Genomic DNA, 21,962 nt, shown 5'->3' on the forward strand with positions numbered 1-21,962 from the left:
AAAGGTTCCAGTCAACAGTGAGTGAGGAATTGAGGTCCGTCAGCCCAACAACCCATGAGGAACTTAACCTGCCAAAAGCCTGGTGTGCGAGTTTAGAAGTGAATCCTTCCCCAGTCTCACCTTGAGATTACTGAAGTCCTAGTCAACACTTTAACTACAGCCTGGTAAGAGACCTTGAACCCTGGAAAACCACATCTGGATGACACACATAAACTGTGAGACAATAGGTGTTTCTTAAGTTACTAAATTTGGGGTGATTTGTAACATAGCCATAGATAATAATTACACCTGGTATCACAGTGCCAACAGGATCTAACAAAGCATCTCAACAAAGGGTTTCTCTGGACCCCTGATGATAGCCCCTAGTATTACAGATAATCTCCAAAATACCAACTGTTCTCCCTCAAGAATATATAATACAGATACTTTCCAAGAGTAGAAATATACTTTGTTTAAACTCTGTCATTTTCTGTGTTTCTAAATTCTCAGAACCATTTTAGTTATCATCCAAAGACTAGCTCCTTCCACAGGTAAACTGCCCCATATATGAGGTTTCTTCCTTTTTGCGTTTCCATGCTTCTGTCCCACTGGAATCCTGATCACCTTAGCCCCCAAAGCTCCTCATTTCTTTAGTACTCACCACTGTCAGTTATCTATTACTGTGTAACAAACTTAATGACTTAAAACACCATTAATGTATTACTTTCCACAATTGTGTGAGTTGGTTGGGCAGCTCACCTCATCACTAACCCCTGCAGTTGGAAGTTCTGCTTGACATTCAACTCAGCTGGGGCAGTAAGGTCGGCTGGGATTTCCACGCTTCTCTTCATGTGTTTTTTAGCCTCAAAGAGACCATACCACGCTGGGCTTACACACAAGGTGGAGGCAGCATTCTGATAAGGTAAGTCCTGATGCATAAGCATTTATCAAGCTTCTTCTTGCTTTATGGATGCTGATGTCCCATTGGCCAAAGCATGTCACATGACCAGCATAAATGTGGGCGGGAACTACAGGAGCATGGATAGTGCTCCAGGCACAGGGATTGAAATTACTCATTGGAGGTGAATTAGGAGGAGCAAACTACCAGATTTCTTAACTCAGTCCTAACCCCATTCCTAGATTAATCTTCCCCAAACACTTGTTCCATTATCCCAAACCCTTGCTCAATCCTCTCTTGGATTCAATGAGGCATTGAACAATTTCTCTCATACCCACCCTGTGGATAAAATGTTGAAAATGTTAAATTTAGGGAGGAAGCGGTCCTGCTGTGCTACATGCTACTCATTGATTACATCTGAGAATTACAACCAACCAGGCAACCAGAGGACAGTCAGGATAGGGAGGGCTCTCAAAACCAACTCTTGTCTGAGTGCACAAACTATCCTTCATATCTTTATCCCTAGTCCCCGTCTACAATGTGTTAGGCCTATAAGTACTGGATGGATGGATGGATGGATGGATGGATGGATGGATGGATAGATGGATGGATGGATGAGTTACAGCTGGAGCACTGAATGAAGGATTCTTAGCCAGAGCAGTGGTTCTCAAATTTAAACATTAATCAGAAGTACCTGGAAGACTTGTTGAACCACAGGTTTCAGGGACCCATGCCCTAGGTGCAGGGAGGAAAGCTGAGAATTTGCATTTCTGGCAAGTTTTCGGGTGATGCTGACATTGCAAATTAGGGACCACACTTTCAGAACCCCTGACCCAGAGAAGAGTGAAGAGATCAAGGGACGACATGCTATCATTCAAATATCAGAAGAACTGCTGTGACCCAGAGAAAGCTGATTTGTTCTGCGTCGTTTCAGAATACAGGTTTTGGAAAGTCACCCAGGGATAGATTTTGATTTAACATTAAAACACATTTTTCTAATAACTAGAGTTGTGTAACAATGGAATGGTCCTCCCCCTCCTGCCTCTTTTCCTGCCTTCCCTTAACTTCCCTCCCACTGCCATTCTCCTGTTCCAATAACAAGTTTACAGCCCTGGCTGAGAGTATAGATCTCGCAGTTCCACAATCAGAAATGTCCCTCTCCCAAGAACCAAATGTCAGCAATTTTCTGAATACAATCTTAGGAGAGAAAGAATCAGGCTCTAAAATGTCCATTTGTCTCATTTTGTGCTGTAATATTATGATGATGAGTTTTGGTTCCATTTGGCCATTTCTGTATGTTTATCCCATACTGCTAATTTCTAATATAAAATCAAATCCCATTTTCACATGACACTATTTTGTTTCCCTGTGGAATTATACGAACATTCGTAACAATTTTCCTTTTGAACAGTGTGCCACACAGGAAATGCTGATAACACAATTTCTTAACACACACCAAGTACACAGGTTACACAAAAGCAGATTCTATTTTAGCTTTCTTGAGAGGCTGTTTAAAAGTTAAGTTCCCCTTAATGAAACAGCAAGAAAAGGGGCTTTGCTTTTCTTCTCTCAGCATCCCGGCTTTCCTCCCTTTGTGGGCTTATGATGTTTTCCTTCTTCCTCGTGTTATCTGTGTTTCCTGCTCATCTCAACTTGATGACATGTTGCTGAGACAACTAAGTCGCTAACCTTCTTAACTTGGCTTTTGTTATGTGCTTGCGTGTGTTTAGGAGGGATATTTTCATTTCTCTTAGAACACTCTGTGTCTGCTCTGAGGAGGGCTATTAGACCTGAAGGCGGAGAACAAGGGAGTCTTTTTAAGTGCTTGCTATTCAAATCGCCTTTTTACTTCCTTTAAGCCCATCATTTGTACAGGGTAGGGCACTGGTGGAAGCTTCCCTTGCTGCCTACGGTCAGGATTAATTCACTCAGTGATGTCCTGTCTATTCCAGCCCAGACTCCTTTAGGGGAGGAGGTCTGAGGACAAGCAGCACACAATGCGTCCATCACAACAGTTCCTTTATTTTGTCTTTCATCCCGTTGCCAAAAGTGGGGAGACAGCTTAACTGTAAAATAACTACTCTGCTGTGCCTTCATCTATTTGGTTATCAAATAAAATAAGATTTGGACATAAACAAAACCCTCATTGGCCTACCTCCACACTGAGCTGTCTATAACACTAAAATAACTTGTTTATTTGCCTGGGCTTCCTCCCTCCCCCACACCACTCTCTGCTGCTCCCCTTGAGGTCTAACCTCTGTCTTTTCTATCTTTGCCCCCTTCAAGTTAATCTTCCCCCTCACACAGTGATTGTACAACAGAGAGCTCCTCCTGCTGCACAAGTAAATGCATACGAACAGCAGATCCTGGAAAGTCATTTCTTACGACGCAAAACTAAAGTTTCACTCTGTTGATACAAACTCACCTAACTAAATTTAAATTGTGATGGATAAAGAATATAGAATTTAGAACCAACTTTTAACCCATCTTCAAAATATCTTACTTGTCTAAATTTTTCACTTTTCAACTAGGTTGTTACTTTGGTTATTCATTTGTTTATTTAAGGTTGTAATTTCAGGTGTCACCTGCATAGATGTCCCCAGATTTCCAGCCTCTGGGGTTTCCTTTCCCGCATCCAGAAGATGTCCAGCAATGTCTTCTAGGACAATGCTCACAACCATCTCTGGCTCAAGTTTCTTCCCTCTGCTGAACTCTCAATCTCTCTCTCTCTCCCTCTCTCTCTCTCTCTCTCTCTCACTCTCTCTCATCTCCTGTGGTAGGTCTCTTATCTAAGCTTCTGGTTGATTTAAAGGTGGAGCACAGGCCCTTTATCTTTACTTCCCCAAGTCAAGCACTAACCAACATTGGTGTATACAAGAGATTTACAGAAGTTTGGGTTTGGGGTCAGCTAGGCCACAGCATATACAACAAATACTTTTCACTGCTTTGCTTCCCAGGACTAAATAACTGACCCACCCTGCAGCAGTGAGGCAGTTCCAGCCCTCCATATGCATTCAGAGAAGGGCTGGAGAAAGAGACCAATTGTCTTTTGAGCAAGTAAAGAAGACCTTGAAGTTCCTAGAAAGAGCTGAACTTTCTGGGAAGGAAAAGGAATTATGATTTCCAAGATCTAGAGCCTAGAGCATTTCAACACTAATTGTGAAATATATTCAAAAATGGAATAGAATGCAGTAAGGACAGAAGAGTCATTTCTCTGCCTGACAATAAAAAAAAATTGTTTTTAATAAAAATAAAATAACTTTCTGGTCTTGCAGAAAAGAGCCTGAAGAAAGAAGAAATCCCAAAAGAAAAAGGGACCAGTGCTGCACTTTTTCAGAGCAACGCCTGGGACAGAGTGCCAGCTTCATAGAGAGGTCCTACATCAGAAAAGCCTTAGCATGACCAGGGAGCCACATCACAAGGTGGGACCATGGCCACAAGGACCTCCTTACAGGGAGCCATACAGTTCTCAGTGAAGCAAGAGCTTGAGTTTACTGCTGCTCAAAAATGTGCCCACTCTAGTTACAATCAATAAATCACCCTTTTTTTTCATTGAGATAAAATTCATATAGTATAAATTCACCACTTTAACCATTTTTTATCAGACATTGGTGACTACCTCCCTCCTAGATCCTTACATGCTCCCAGAGAAATTGAGATTCCTGGACGCTGAGGATGAAAACACTGAGAATAATTTTTACATATCAATGTCCACTTGCCCTAGTGAGAGCTAATGTATTTCTCAAGTACCTCTCTCCAAATATCCAGGATGATAAAGCTTTAGCTTCTCCTGGGACAACATCACACCAGAACACACATCCCTGCCCTGACTCAATCAACCCCTCTTTTAATCGCTATATTAGTCAGCTTTGCTATATCATGTCTCAGGAACATGACATAAACCCAGCTCCTCAAGAAAGTTTCTTTCAATATTTGAGAAATTTCAGTTCATGGTGGTGATAGTTGGAACTTAATCAGAAAATATGTGAAAAACATAGTACTGTCTACCTTGTCCCTTCATTCTTTCCTGTAGGTAAGTTTATTTCAATACTAGATTTTAAGTGGTTTGAAGGCAAGGATTCAAATGTGCCTATTCCTCCTGTTTCCCTACTCCTACTTACCTGGAGTGTGCTTAATTAAATATGTGTTGAATGAACCAATGAATAAGTAAATCTATTGGAGAACTGTGAACAGGTATGTGAGTTAATAGGCATGAGACTTTACATTAAGCTTTCTTGTTAAATGGCAATTAAATGCATTGACATTCATTATAGCCTGAATATATTGAGAATCTAATTGCTCACATGTTGCCCATGCAATTTCTAGTTATTTCAATGACAACTTGATGTCTTTCTGACATACTTATTGTACCTGGATCAATGGCTATTTAACTGCTAATTGATCTTTTATTAACATATAATAACTCTTATTAAATCTAAATTAAAGTCTTAATTGAGACACTTTATCTGCAGTGTTTCAACACACAATCCTCGTAACATAATGGATAATCGACAGAAAAGCTAGTAACATATTATCTGTCACCTTTCTCATTGACCTCAGAACGGATTTTCAGCTTGAAGATTTTTTTCACTTCATTAAGAACACTGAGTGGCAACTACACCCAGGAATGCATCAACAACATCAAATTTCTCACTTTTCACACACAGAACTAGTCTCTCAGCCTCTGCTTTCTTCCTCACCCCTCAAATGAGGCCACTTGGCCATCAACAGCAATCAACGAGCACTATTCCTTTAAACACAAATATGGCCAGCACACAACTAAAGAGGCTGCAGTAAGTAGTAATGACACCTCCCCTGCTCCCAAACTACCCTTTCCTCCTTCCCAGCCCCACCACAACCTTGCCTCTTCTTCTTACTGTGTGACTCCGCCCAGTCAAGGGAATAGTCCTAACCATTGGTCTGCCACTTGGGCAACAGCTCACCTTACTGAATCAGCCCAATTTCCCTCTCTTACTCACTCTTGTCTAATCCATGCAGTGATGTTCCTAAACTCCACTGCCCCACTAGGGCCCATGCCACTAGCCCTTATAGGTACATATCTGAGGCCAATCCTGATCTCAATTATCAGTTCACAGTTGTGCTCATCTGGATCCAACCTTGTGTCCTGGTTGTCTAATCTAGGCTCCTGGCCTATCACCCTGTCCATGGACCATGGTTTTAGTATCTTATCTATATCCCATTCCCTGAATAATATCAGCCCTCTTTTGGTGCCTAGGACTTTACTAACCGTTCTCATACTTCACCGGTGCTCACAACATATCTAAGTTTTTAAGGGTCACTTGTTTCTGGATTCCCAACCAGATAGCCTACACAGCACCTATTCCCCACATCATCCCGCAAAAAAGCCCCTGTCCCACATAGCCACAATGTTCAGGGGAAGCAAATAGCTCCCCCAACCTCAGTAATAAGCCTGAGAATCCAAAGGAATCTCATCCTCCTTGCTAGTGATTGGTTTGAAAATGAGCCAATGAGGATAAGCTTTCTAGAGGCTTCTGGGCAAGTGCTTCCTTGCTTTTCTGGGAGACCTTCCCAAAGGGACATTCTCACTCTTCCTCTGGACATTATCATACCCATACACAATGCCTGGGAGTGGTTAGTCACCTCATCATCTGTCTAAGGATAATTCTGGCATGGAGGAGAAACAGAATGAAGAAAAAACACAGGAATGCAGCCTAAACCATTGGCTAAATCAACCCTGAAGCCAGCCCTGCCTCTGGGATTCCAGTTATATAACTTAATGAATTTCCTTTTTGTTTATGTCCATTGCATTGGAGTTTTCCATCACAGCTGAAAGCATCTTGGCTGATGCATCATTTGCCACATGCCTCTCAGAACTCTGATTCCTTTAGGTGGACACATGCCTTTCCCCTCCAGTGCCTGCTACTGGGGTGGTCTTCCAATCAGGCCAATATCCCAGTGCACCCAATATTCTGTGCAGGATTGGCCTTTCTTAGCCATTGTAGGTGGGGCCACACTTAGTACCTGCTCTCTTAAGTTCCAGCCCTTTACAATTGTCTGAGCTCGGCTAATAGGACATTCACATTTCAAAATAAAAGAAAATGAAGAGAATTCATGTAAAAGTATGTATTCCAACTACTAGGAATTCCAAATCAGAGTGAGGATGTAGGCAGATACTTTAGAACATATTACAAAAGGTAGTAATTTCTTAACAATCAATCCTTACAAACATAATACTTAGAATGAAAATACTAAGCATAAAATCAAGAGACAAATGAGAAAATCTGTCTAACAAATAACACTATTAACTATATACTTGGCAAAATGGCCTACAAAAGAAAGTCTTCCTTGAGAGCAGTTATCAGAATGTAAAATCACTGAGATTATATATATTTGATTGGTCCTTTTATAAATATTTTATTCAACAATGTTCATTAACCATTTTGCTCAGAATGATCAAAATGTACCTTCTGTTTTGAAACATTATGTTGAAAATACTACTTTATTGACATTTCCCAGTTTTCATAAATAGGGTTAAGGATCTCAAAGAAAACCATTGAGAAGAAGGTTTGTGACTCACTGGCCAAGTCTCTAGCAGAAGTCATTCCCAGTCCCTCCCATACCATCACCACCATCAATCACCTCGCCTTTCCACCCACATAGCCATCCTGCTATGACGAATACTCATGAAACAGTGTTTGCTCGGATCATCCTTCCCCTAGTCCAGCCATCAACTAACTACTTCCAAAAGTAAAATGAGTGTTCACTCATGAAGTTTGTTTTGCAGATTAAAAACAAACAGCATGGTACCCACTGGTGACAGAGAATGGATACTTCTATTTTCTAAATCTGCATTTCTATACTATTTTAAGTAGGGAAACTTTATTTAATAAAATACTGAAACCATTAAAAATAAATAGCACAATTCTGTGGGGAAAAATTAACTGTTTGCAAAATTCAAATAAACAATTAGAGATAAGCTATATTAAATAGTGATAGGAACCCAGTCTTTGAAATGCCTTGTATTCAAATCTTAACTTCACACTTACCAGCTGAGTGAACTTGTCAAGCTAATGACGCAAGCTCCTGACCACACTGCCCTAACTTGTAAAAAGGTAGTTGTAAATGAAGAGGGCTGCATTTAATAAATGTGAAAAACAGGGCACAGCACCCACACATAGTGGCATTCAATTAATGGAACAGTAGTCCCCCTTATCCATAGGGGATGTGTTCCAAGACCCCCAGTGGATTCCTGAAAAGTCAAATAATACTATACCCTACACATACTATGATTTTTCCTGTACATACATATCTATGATAAAGTTTAATTTATAAACTAGGATAGTAAGAGATTAACAACAATAATAATAAAATAGAACAATTATAACAATAAGCAGGCATACCTCATTTTATTGCACTTTGGTTTATTACACTCCACAGATACTGAATTTTTTACAGATTCCAGGTTTATGGCAACGCTTCATCAAGCAAGTTTATCAGCACCATTTTTCCAATAGCATTTGCTCACTTAATATCTCTGTGTCACATTTTGGTAATTCTTGCAATATTTCAAACTTTTTTCATTATTATTACATTTGTTATGATGATCTATGATCAGGGATTACTACTCACTGAAATCAGATGAGGATTCACATTTTTTAGCCATAAATAAAATATCTTTTAATTGAGGTATGTACATTATTTTGTTTATTTTTGAAAATAAGAGTGCACATGAGTGGGGGAGGGGCAGAGAAAGAGGGAGAGACAATCTTAAGTAGGCTCCATTCCCAGTGGCCCAGCATGGAGCCCAACAAGGGGCTCAATCTCATGACCATGAGATCATGACCTGAGCGAAATCAAGTCAGACGCTTAACCGACTGAGCCACCCAGCACCCCAAGGTATATACATTATTTTTTTAGACATAATGCTATTGCACACTGTATAGACTACAGTATAGTGTAGACATAATGTTCATATGTGCTGGGAAACCAAAAAATTCATTTGACTTGTTTTATTAGGATATTCATTATATTGCAGTGGTCTGGAACCAAACCCACAATATCTCTGAGGTATGCCTGCACTGTAATAAAAGCTATGTGAATGTGGTCTCTCTCTCTCAAAATATCTTACTGTACTACACTTATCCTTCTTCTTGTGATGATGTGAGATGGTAAAATACCTGTGTGATGAGATGAAGTGAGGGGAATGATTGGCATGGTGATGTCAGTAGGAGGACCATCTGCTTCCAGACTACAGTTGACCATGGGTAACTAGAACCACAGAAAGTGAAAACACAGATAAGGCGGACTACCATAGCTATTATTTGAATTTCTTTAGTTCATTATATTTTTCTATCCATAATAGGAATCGGTGTCATTAATGGGTTAATTTAATTATAAAACAAACCAAGTGTTTTAGTTGTCACAGTATCCCCATCTGTGCTGTTGTCCTTTCAGTGCCCACTCTCCTACTCCTCCACTCATTTCCTAGCCCTAGGCATCATTATTGCCACTCCAAAGGGCCAGAGACTGTCCCTGACCCTGTTCTCCATGGCACTGGGTGTTTGCATGTCATTCTTCCCATCAAGCCTGTTCACTTCTCTCATAAAGAATATGAATTTTTAGGGGCACCTCAGTGGCTCAATCGGTTAAGCGGCCGACTGCAGCTCAGGTCATGATCTTGTGGTCTGTGAATTCAAGCCCCGTTTTGGGCTCTGTGCTGGGAGCTCGAGCCTGGAGCCTGCTTCCGATTCTGTGTCTCCCTCTCTCTCTGCCCCTCCCCTGCTTTCTCTCTGTCTCTCTGTGTCTCTCTCAAAAATAATAAATATTAAAAACAAAACTTAAAGAATATGAATTTTTATTTTTATGAAGATGCAACTCTTTCGACTAGTTAAGTGACCCTGTGTACCCTCCTATTTTAAACATATAAAAATCACTGTTCGTAGGGCCTTTCATTTCCCAGCTCCCTCTCCTGTACCCCTCCCCACCTTCATTATGACCACAGGCATGCACAGCCAGACCAGCTCTCACTTACTTTGAGTGCCCAACCAGTTCACAGGCTTTTGGATAAATCCTTTCCTGAGCTAACTGTTCTCAACTCGGTTGGATGGCCCTCTCCGGTTCCCACAGTGCCCCACATTTGCCTACCGCACAATCCTCATGACAATAGGTTGTACATTTTCATTCTCATGTCTAACTTCTCTCACTCAGCTATGAGCTCCTCAAGAACAGGGACCATGGGTTATTCCTCTGTATGTCCAGAGACCACCATGGTGTCTAGCAGGTAAGAGCTCCTAATAATTAAATGGATGGGTAGACGGACATCTGTATAAAAATGGAATACTTGGAATGAAAGCATATATTTTCTAATTCTGTAATTACTATCTTTGTTTGGCAAACATGATCCAGATATGGAATAAGATTCTTTAATTATTACATCATTTGTTATTGAGGTATAATTTGCATACCAAAAATGCACAGGTTTTAAGTTTATAGTTCACTGAATATTGACAATTAGATCAATGGACTAGGATAAAATGTCCAGATATACGCCCACATACATGGACAATTTTGACAAAGATGTCAAAGTACTTCAGCAAGAAACAAAAATCTTTCAACAAATGATGTTGAAACAATTGAATATATGGGTGGAAAAATGAACCCAACTCCTACCTCACATCATACATAAATATTAGAGATGGATAAATAGCTCTAGAAGTAAAAATTTAAACTACAAAAGTTAAAAAAAAAAGGAAAAAATCTTCATAATCTTGGACAAGATACAAGATAAATTGTTCCTCTTCAAAATTTATTAATATAGTCATCAAAAACACTAATAAGAAAATCAGAAAGGATAGATGATTTTTAAAACTTCAAAAGAATGCTGTTTTTTTTCTACAGATACTTTTTCTCAGTAGATTTCAACTTTCGCTCTCAGACCCAAAACCGTCCATGTATGAACGTGTAAGAAATGTAAGAAACCATGTTTCTTATACAAGCATGTATAAGTAAGAATCAGCAGAAAACCAAAAACATAGTTGATACCCAAGTACTTTAAATATTCTGCAAAGCAGAATTCAAAATAAATATTATAAAATGATTAAATAAATAAAAGGTAGACGTAACTAAAAAGTATCAGAATGACCTAGATTTTTAAAGGCCACTTTTATCACTTTTAGAAATAAATATGTAATCATTGAAATTAAAATTTAATGGATGGGTTAAACATCAGGTTAGTCACATGTGAAAGAAACAACAATGAACTGAAACATGGAGCTGAAGAAATAATCTCAGTTACGCATAGAAAAAGTCATATAAAAACATAAGAGTTTAAGAGATGTGGGCAAGACAGTAATAGGCATCAATCGGAGTATACCAGAATAAAAGAATAGAGAGAATGGGGGGAAAAATATTGAAGAGAAAATGGCTAAGAATTTTCTAGAACTGATAAAAAGCATTATCCTTCAGAATTTATAAAAATAAGTCCACAGAAACATAATGGTGAAACTTAGACCACCAAAGACAATAAGAAGATCTTAAAAGCACTCAAACAGCAGAAAAACAGATCCCCCCCACCAAAAAAAAAAAAAAAAAAAAAAGACAAAACTGATTCCCCAACCACAATAATGAAACCTTGAAGTTAGTGGAATAATGTCTTCCAAGTGCTGAGAGAAAAAGATGATCAACCTGGAGTTATGCTCAGCAAAACTATCGTTGAGGGTGTACCACCAAGAGAACTCCAGTAAGGAGCTTCTAAAACATGTACTTCAGGTCTCAAATGGTCTTTTATCCAGGGCATGCATTCTCAGTGAGGTTATAACACCCCCTGGGAGAGAAAATGTGTTCTTGGTAGGCAAAAATCAAAAATAAAAACAACTTCACTCTATGTATAAAGTATAGGTATACCTAAAAAATAGATAAATATACAGTCTAACCATGGTATTGAAATTGACTGGGGGGAGGGAGCAATAAGAAAAAAAATCTCAAAAGGCTCATAGAGAGTGGAGGCAATAGTGAAAAGAAGGCTGAGAATTCAAAGTTTTGGAACAAATAAGAGAATTTCTTAAGGTGGCTAGATTTAAGATCAATATACAAAAATCAGTTGTATTTCAAATATACTACCACAAGAAATTAGAAAGTATAATTCAAAAAAATATAATTTGTAATAGCAACAAACAATATAAAATAAACCTAATAAAATATCTGTAAAAACTGGAAGTAGAAGTGTACAGAACTTTACTGAAAGTTGTGAAAACAAGCCAGAAAAAAAATGGAGAGGTACCCAATGTTGTATTTAAGAAAACTCAAAATCCTAATGCTCCCAAAAAGATCTATGGATTTATTGTAAACTCAAATCAGGCTTTAGGGTTTTCTTGTCTACTCTTTTCAGTTAGTTTTTATCTGAGTTTTTATTTGACACACAATGTTACATTAGTTTCAGGTATATAACATAATGATTCAACAACTCTATATATCATGCTATCATCATCACAAGTGTAGCTGCCACCTGTCACCATACAGTGTATTATAATACCACTGACTATATTCTCTATGCTGTACCTTTTAGTCCTGTGACTTATTCATTCCATAACTGGAAGTACCTCCCACTACACTTCACCCATTTTGCCTATCCCTCTGGCAACCATCAGTTTGTTCTCTGTATTTATGGGTGTTTTCTGCTTTTTGTTTATTTACTCATTTGGGTTTTTTTAGATTCCATAGATAAGTGAAATCAGATAGTATTTGTCTTTCTCTGACTTCCTTCACTTAGCATTATACTCTCTAGATACATCCATGTTATCACAAATGGCAAGATTTCATCCTTTTTTATAGTTGCATTATATTCCGGTGTGTGTGTGTGTGTGTGTGTGTGTGTGTGTGTGTGTGTGTGTGTGTGTGTGTACATCTTTATCCATTCGTCTGTCAGAGGACACTTGAGTTGCTTAAATTTATATGAAAGAGCAGTGTCCGAAGACATTCCTAAAGAATAAATTGGGGGAAACTGTGCTATCAAATACCATGACATCTCATAAACTACAGTACTGAAGATAGGACAGAGTCAGCACAGGGATCAAAAAAGTGATTGATGCAGTAGCATAGAAAACCCAGAAACAGCCCGTGCACATGTGTGGATAGAGAATGCTCTATCCCTGCATTGCTAATAAGAGCATTATTGTTTCTCACTGGTTCTCCTGGACCAATTTCTATTGCCTGCACTATTTGTGGATCTGATGGCTTATGTGACATAGTACCACCTCTAGATCCAGAGAAGAGTCAGCCCCAGTTGAGCCACAAGTACTGAGAATGGGAAGAGAGATCCCCACCCCAAAGAAAAAGAGGCAACCATAAACAGAAAAGGGTAATGGGTGCTAAAAGGAGAAAAAACAGTCCACCACACATGCTATAGACCAGTCCTCATAAAAGTGACATCCTTGGTGATCAGAGGAACACAGATGTTGGTACAAAGTATTCACAGCATGCCACGCAGGCCCAGACACATGTACAAGTAAGGGGGCTATTCGTTTCATGTGTGCCCTTGTCTAATTACCATGCCTTTTGCTTTCAAGTGAATTATTTTGTTATTATTTTTTAATGTTTACTTATATATGAGACAGAGAGACAGAGCATGAGCAGGGGAGGGTCAGAGAGAGAGAGACAGACAGAATCTGAAGCAGGCTCCAGGCTCTGAGTTGTCAGCACAGAGCCCAACACAGGCCTCGACCTCACGATCCATGAGATCATGACCTGAGCCGAAGTTGGCTGCTTAACCAACTGAGCCACCCAGGCACCCCAAGGTGAATTCTTTAGTCCCATTCTGGGTCCCTAAGTCAGCATCTTAGAAAGCATCTTTTTTTTCAACCCAGGCCTCAGGCTCATTATCTCCTAACATTTTCTTAAAAGAACATATTTTCTTCTTATTGCTCTATTGAAGCATTTCCCAAAGTCTGTTCTGCAGAATCCAAATGCTTGGGGTGTTTCTGGGTATTAGATTTTTTTAATCCACTATGAAATAAATCTGGTAACAGTTCACTCATGTCTTGACTGCCATACCACTAGACCCTGGAGCTTTTAACATGACAATGGACACTGAGAATCTTCTAAAATGGGATCTGACCCTAAACTCCTACCACTCACACCCTCTTACAACAGTGACCCAGGGCATCCTCTCTTCTCCAGGCAGTGATAACCATCAAGAATAGAACTTCTTTAAAGATTCTAGGGAGCAGATTCCCTTTGGATGTATCCCTACACCAGAGACATTCCCAAACAGGGCCATTATTTCCAAGTCACAGAGTCATGGCACCACCAGACAAGATAAGGGGGAAAAAAGGAGGCATGGAAAAAGTCTTTCTGGCTGCCCCCACCTCAGATAAGCTGTCTCTAAAGCATCCTCTTGAGAAGGCAAACACCCTGACATTCAAGGCTGCTTCCATGGGCATGTGACCTGTGCAGCCCCACAAGGACCCCCACTTAGAAGGGGACCTGCACTTGATTTAATGTTCTGCAGTCACTGTCTTGAAATTCTTGATAATTTTAACAAAGGGCCCCACGTTTCTATTTTGCACTGGGCCTTGCATATTATGCAGCCAGTTCTTCTAACAGTGCAGTCCACTTACTTGCTACCATATTTATAAAGTCTCCAGGTGGGACATTCTGTGGGAAAAACTGAAATGATGATGCTGGAAGAACCCTTGGAATCTCCCAGGAAAGGAAATGCTGTGTTGGTCTGTGCTCTGAGCAGCACACTGGTGACTCCAGGAACATTAGCACACAGCCCTGGACCAAAGGGCCTCGTTGGCCTCTCTAAAAGAAAAAAGGACAAGAACAACACAATGTCTCTGGTGGTAAAATACAGCATTCCATCTTTCCATAGTTTATCTCTGTCCTCCAAAAACAAATGCATCAAGGGATGGTCCCAGCAACCAAGGTTATCATTTTGATTGGTGCCAAAAATTGGGACCCAGCGATGGTCTTATGATTGATTCTGAGGCCCAGAAAGGAAAACATTAATATTGATTTATCTGTTCATTCTCTTTATTCATTGTTCATCCATTTACCCAGACTAGCCATAGCAACTAGACGCTAGAAAATTAAATTTAAAACAACTCCTATATTCTAGGTAGACTCATTCTCCTTTCTCTGCTGCTAGGACTGTGGCTCTAAAAAGCTAAAGTCTCTGTTAATTTCATATTTTAAATATTGTGCAATCCACTAAGGGAGGGCCAGAATACTCACAAAAATAACATTAGAATAATATAAACCCCAAAACTGCAAGATTGACAGACTTTGTTCCTTTGCCTTACTGTGAAACATCTCAAAAAATCGTAACAGGGGGCAATGGCAGCTTTTAAGCAGGTAGACACTTCTTACAGCATCAGAATAATAAATATCATTTCATCCTCACACAGCATCCTGTGGTACAGCCCACCCACTCCACATGACAAAAACATGGGGCAGAACATCTCCCCGTGACCAACTCTAAGATCAGAAACCTGAAGTATTTACATTTATATTGGGGCATCTTTAATGTGGAGCCCATCAACTACAAATAGGTATTGATCAAGGTATAAGCACTATACTTATAATATTGAAAAAGGAAGATTATGGCTTGCTCTCAAGGGGTACAACACTGAGATGAATTTTGCAGAACTGCTCTTATGTTCAGCTCCCATTTTGGGCAAGCCATAGAATGGTCTTTAGTAATTACTGCCTTGCTTATATTGGGCTAGCTGCCCTAGTGCCCTAGCCACCTAAGTCCAAAGCTCCCAACATGAGATCCTTCTTTACATCACATTTCTAAACCCTACTATAAAATGATACTACAACCTTCTTTCTCTCTCTCTCCCTCTCTCCTTTGCACACACACACACACACACACACACACACACGCACACACATACACATGCACACACACGTGTACTTTGGTAAAAAAAAAAAAAAAGTACCAAAAAAATGCCAGATATTGAAAAGAGAGTTAATAACTGGCACACTAACAAGGCATTTGAATCCTGAAGTCATTATTAATGGAAAGGATGCAGGACTATGTGCATCCTGAGTAGAATACAAAGGAGCATGGACACAGGTTACACTAACTTTAGTCGTACAGGCTAACTTGGTCCAGGGGAGGACACTGGAACCTCTTGCAATGAAGTATGCAAATACTTCCTATTCCCTTTCACTCAACATGAGATTTATGGTTGCCTCTGAATGAGCCCATTAAGATGAAAACATTTGTCTATCTGAACAGAAAGACATCATTATCATTCCAAGAGTGCTTTCATTTGAGGCCACTTTTGCCTGCCTAGTATACAGTAATGTAGTTGCCCCTCAGGAACTGGGAATCCATATTGGGGCTTGGGAACAAAGCCTGGCCAATAGCAAAGTGTACCGTACCCACTTTGCTACTCTGGTGTCTAGCCCAAAGAAGGTCAGATTCTTCCTTTTCTCCTAAAACAAAATCCAAGAAATCCAATCATGTCACTTTACATTGAGAGCAGTAAGAAAAAAAAGACTAAGAGTTAACTTATTTGCTTATAAGAATTAGTTCTCCCTAGGCTAAAATGACAAACTAAGACAAAATCCAGCTTTCCCTGGCAATTAACTAATGGCACTTGAAAGGATGCCCTTCCTCCAGCAGGTGTTTTTGGCATACTGAATAAACAACAGGAGATAAAGTTTGTGTTTTTATGACCCAATTTTCAGTGCATTACCCTTGTTTTGAGATAAGACAATTGATATACTTAAAAAGACTTTCCTTCAATCAGATCTGTACCTATGTTTCTAAAATAAGAGGTTATATTAAAGGAAATTTATGTCCCATTGCCACTCCTTTATAATACATTAAGTACTTTGAAAGTCATTACTTGTTTCTCTTCAAAAGAGAATTGAATTTAAGAAGGAAGCTTATCTAAGTTCTTTAAGATTTGGAAAGTAATTACTGAGATAGGCCTGTATTCATTTCAAGTGAAAATTTTACTTAAACACAGGAAGCCACATGATTAAAAATGAAGGTTCTTTAAAATGTTATAAATTTTACTTTGCAAATTAAAAAAAAAAGTGATCCCAGAAAAAATGTAGCTTCTCCTGAGACTGTTTCTAAAAACAACCCTCTGACCCAACGCTGCCTATGTCCTTGCATAATCACAGGTCTGGAATCAACTCTGTTTGCAAGACAACTGACCGATCTTCTCTCAAGACTGCAAAAGGACATTGGACAGTGTTCCACTTTTAACCTTAAAGGCTGTGGGACTACAGATGTCCAGATGATATACAGTGCTATTTTTTTTAATAATGCACATTTAAATTAGAGAACAAACTTAGCGTCATTTGGGGTCCATTGTAAGTCATTGGCATTTATTAGTATCTTTCTCCTTCCCTTTTCTATGGTAACACTTGTTTTTAGTACACTGAAGCTAACATACTTGAAAAAGATGTGCATGACAACCTCCAGCCTGGTAAAGAGCATCTTCCCCTTGGTACCTGGCTACAGATCTATTCTAATTAGTTTAGTCAACTCAGATGGTAAACTGGCCTCTGTACATCACAAAGGAGTCCTTTCAGAGTCTTGCCAGAAACTGGAAATGAGAAATGGAATCAGCTGTCAAAATTTTTGGCCTACAAAAGCCACCAGGGTCCATTTTGTTTTATAAATTATTTTTACCAAAACTTCAAGGAAAGGATACCCTTCATCTTACAGAAAACGTTTCAAGGAGGGAAGAAAGGAAAGCCACCAACTAATTTTACTAAGTTTATAACAAATTCGATAACGAAACTAGAGTACAGTGCAATAAAATACAATTATAGACCAATCTTACATAATTATTCATATAGGCAAAGAGTCCTAAAGTATTAACAAATTAATTTGTTAATAGTATACTTTTTAAATTACATCATAATCACTTGGGGTTTAGCCCAAGATGCAAAGAAGTTTCGACATCAGAAAATCCATTAAGACGTAACTCCCATTAATGAAGTGAAGGGGGAAACTTAGTAGGTGCTGACAAGTCATGAACATTCATTCGTGACTTTTTAAGTGGTCTTCATTGGGGTGCCTGGGTGGTGCAGTCGGTTAAGCGTCCGACTTCAGCCAGGTCACGATCTCGCGGTCCGTGAGTTTGAGCCCCGCGTTAGGCTCTGGGCTGATGGCTCGGAGCCTGGAGCCTGTTTATGATTCTGTGTCTCCCTCTCTCTCTGCCCCTCCCCCGTTCATGCTCTGTCTCTCTCTGTCCCAAAAATAAATAAAAAACATTGAAAAAAAAAAGTTTTAAGTGGTCTTCATGAACTATGAATAGGAGGGAATTTTTTAATATAAAAAAGGTATCCACCAAAAACCTAGAGCAAACACAACACATAATGTTAGAAACTTAGAAACACTGTCATTAAAGTCAGAAATATAATAAAGATATCCACTCTCCTGCTACTGTTCAACACTGTTGTGGAGGTACCAGGCAAAGCAGTAAGACCAAGGAGAAAAAAACAAGAAGTCTGGAAAGAAAGACACTAAATTGCTGCTATTTGCAACTATTATTTTCCATGTATAAATGCAGGATAAACTACAGACCAAATATTAGAAGCAACAAGAAAGTTTTTGCTGGCTACAAAATCAATATACTAAAATCAGTAATATTCCTAGCAATAACAATAATCATCAATCAGTAACAAGTTTTAAATACAATAGGGTGTATATGCACATGCAATTCACAACAGCGGCAAAAATTTTAAGGAAACTTGGAATAAATCTAGCAAAATATTTTAAGAAAGAATTATAAAATGTTATGAAAGGATAAAAAAAGTCTTGGATAAGTAAGATATACCTTGTTCATGAATGGGAAACTGAATAAAGATGTAATCTGGGGGGGCACCTGGGTGGCTCAGTCGGTTGAGCATCTGACTTCAGCTCAGGTCATGATCTTGCAGTTCGTGGGTTTAAGCCCCAAGTCGGGCTCTGTGCTGACAGCTCGAAGCCTGGAGCCTGCTTCGGATTCTGTGTCTCCCCCTCTCTCTGCCCTTCTCCTGCTCTCTCTCTCTCTCTCTCTCTCAAAAATAAAATAAACATTAAAATTTTTTTTTAATTTTTTTTAATTTTTTTTCCTTTATTTATTTTTGAGACACAGAGACAGAGCATGAGCAGGAGAAGGGCAGAGAGAGGTAGACACAGAATCTGAAGCAGGCTCCAGGCTCCGAGCTGTCAGCATAGAGCCAGACGGGGGGCTCGGGCTCACGAACCGCGAAATCATGACCCAAGACGAAGTTGGACGCTTAACTGACTGAACCACCCAGGCGCCCCTAATTTTTTTTTTAAAAAGAATGTTAAAAAATTTGAATTCTTATCTGGAAAACAAAAACAAGCAACAACATTAAACTACACATAAAAGTAAATTCCAGATGAATTAAAAATAAAAATGTGAAAATCAAAACTTTAAACTTGAGAGAAAGATGAAGCAAAATTGGTTTCCAATTAAAGACAGAAAGTCAGATGCATATGTTAGTATTTGCTTCCTCTTTAAATCCCAGTAAAATAACAATTAGTGGATTTCCAAGACAAGAAACCACAAAACAAAAGGAATAGAAAGATTAACAGCAACAGCATAATTTGCAATCTAAAACGCAGATGAGTGAGCAGTAGTTTACTTAACAGACCCCAAGAGGCCAGATTCTAAACTGGCAGTGAAGACACCAAGAAGCAACCTGATTTACTGGACAGAGTGTCAAAAAGTTTATCATTGGCTTTACCAGGATGTGAGAATAACATTGAGTTATAAACAAGAAAATTGTTAAAAGACTTTTAAAGAAGCATTTAGGGGGTGCCTGAATTGCTCAGTTGGTTAAGCACTGGACTCTTGGTTTTGACTCAGGTCATAATCTCACCATATATGGGTTCAAGCCCCAGGTTGGGCTCTGTGCTACCAGCACAGAGCTTGCTTGAGATTCTCCCTTCCTCCCTCCCTCTCTCTCTCTCCCCACCCCCACCCCAACCTGTAAATAAATAAATAAACAAACCTAAAAAAAAAAAAAAAAACATTTAAACCCCCAAATCCCATCCTCATTTTGCCAGCAAGGGAAACTGCCCATTCCTTACCCTGTAGTTTATTCATGGAGAGGATAGAATGGAAGGTCTATGGATGGGGGGCATCAACCTAGTTGAGGGTACCTGATGAAAATAGTAAGATTAAAGTAAACATTTTAATTCTGAAGGTTGAGATTCTTGGCTTATTTTCTCCACTTAGTTTCCATAATTCTGATAGCCAGGTTTATATATGTTCCAGTCAATAACATAAAAAGCTTTTCTAGGGAAAATTCCTACCAAAAAGATCTAAAAAATATTACACTGGGAGTTTCTAAACACAATTTTCCAATCCAATCTTCCTACAGTGACACCCACAGTTGGCAAGTCCCAATCAGGTTTAGTGCCCCATTCAAATACTAGACAGCTGAGGATCCCCCCACCCACCACCGTTTGTAAAAGTCCTAACTGAAAGACCAAAGCTTAAAAGGAAATTTGAAGGAAAAAGACTCCATGTGAGAAGAATAAAACTTTGAAAACCATTATTAGTATCATTACAGACATGAGAAGACACTATATATCCATGAACTAATAACAAGATAGCATTTTTTTTAAATGAAAGAAAATGGAGAAGTTTTTTCAGACCCCCCAAAATTAAAAAGACAATAGCAAAATGAAAAACCTCATGTTGAGGGTTAAAAGATAAAGGTGAAAGATTATCCCTTAAAGTAGAACAAAGAACTAGAGATGGAAGATACAAGAGAAACTATAAAACCTTGAGAGGAAATTATCACATAAATAATTCAAAAATTTTCCCAGAAATGAATAATATGCATTTTCAGACCAAATGGGACCAGTAACTGCCCAGAACAATGGATCACAATTAACACGCATCAGGACCTACCTTCATGAAATTTCAGAACACTTGAAGATCCTTCAAGCTTGCAAAAAGGAAATACTTAACCGACTGAGCCACCCAGGCGCCCCTATTGCAAAAAGGAAATACAATAGCGAGAGGTGTCAAATAAAGTACAATTATCAGAATAGTTTCACAGGCATAAATAACAACATTCTAAAAGTAGAAGACAGTGGAGCAATACTTTCAAAATTTTTCTGAAGGAAAATTATTTTCAACCTAAAAGTATATATCCAATTAAAGTATTTTAAGTGTGAGGGCAAAACAGGACATTTGTAGACATTTAATTTTTCAAAAAGTTTCTCTCCCATGAACTGCTTTTCAGGAAGCTACCATAATATGGCCTTTGCCAAACTAAGGCAAACTAAGTTTTGGCAAACTAACTTAGTTTTCTTTGTAAACTAAGAAAGTGGAAGATAGAGGACGTATGAAAGAAGAAATCCAATACAGGAAATGCAAAAGGAAAATTCTTAGGATAGCAGATATGCTGCCAATGTAAAGGTAACTGGTGCTAACTGGAGGAGGTTAGAGGCCCCCAGGGACACTTCTTCAAGAAGATGACTTTGGCAGAACACCTGATATATTTGAACATATCAAGAGGAAAGTTTTATATACTCATACAATTAAATACTATACAGAAATTTAGATGACTCAACACACATACATATCTCAATATGGGGAGATTTGGAAGACAAAACGCTGAGTGAAAAAACAATGAAGGTACTATGAACATTGTGACACCATTTGCATTTTTTTAATTCATGGTACTAAAAACACTGTAGGCTTTTGTTGGGATGTTGGGGAGAACCAAGGTCATAAAGTTCATTCTTCTGTGGGAAGGGGAACATGAATGGCACTGGGGAGGAAAAATAAAGGGGACTTCAATTTTATCTGTAAGGTACTATTGCTTTTAAATGGTTTTAAAAACCTAAAGCAAAAATGTCTAAGTGTCAATATTATTTAATTCTGGGCAGTGAGTATACAAGTATTAATCTTACATTGATCTTTCTATTTTTCTGTATTTTTCTTTTCCAGAAAGGAAAGGTGGAAAGACGAATGCTACGATCACAGCCTTTCAGAGGACCTAGGCTGATGGGCCAGGAAAACAGGGGCCAGACAACATGGGTCCATTGCCAATGCCCCTCCTAAACTGTCTTCTCTTCATCTTGTTCAGTACATTGCTTATA

This window comes from Panthera leo, chromosome C2 (assembly GCF_018350215.1).
Source record: "Panthera leo isolate Ple1 chromosome C2, P.leo_Ple1_pat1.1, whole genome shotgun sequence".
Taxonomy (NCBI): Eukaryota; Metazoa; Chordata; class Mammalia; order Carnivora; family Felidae; genus Panthera; species Panthera leo.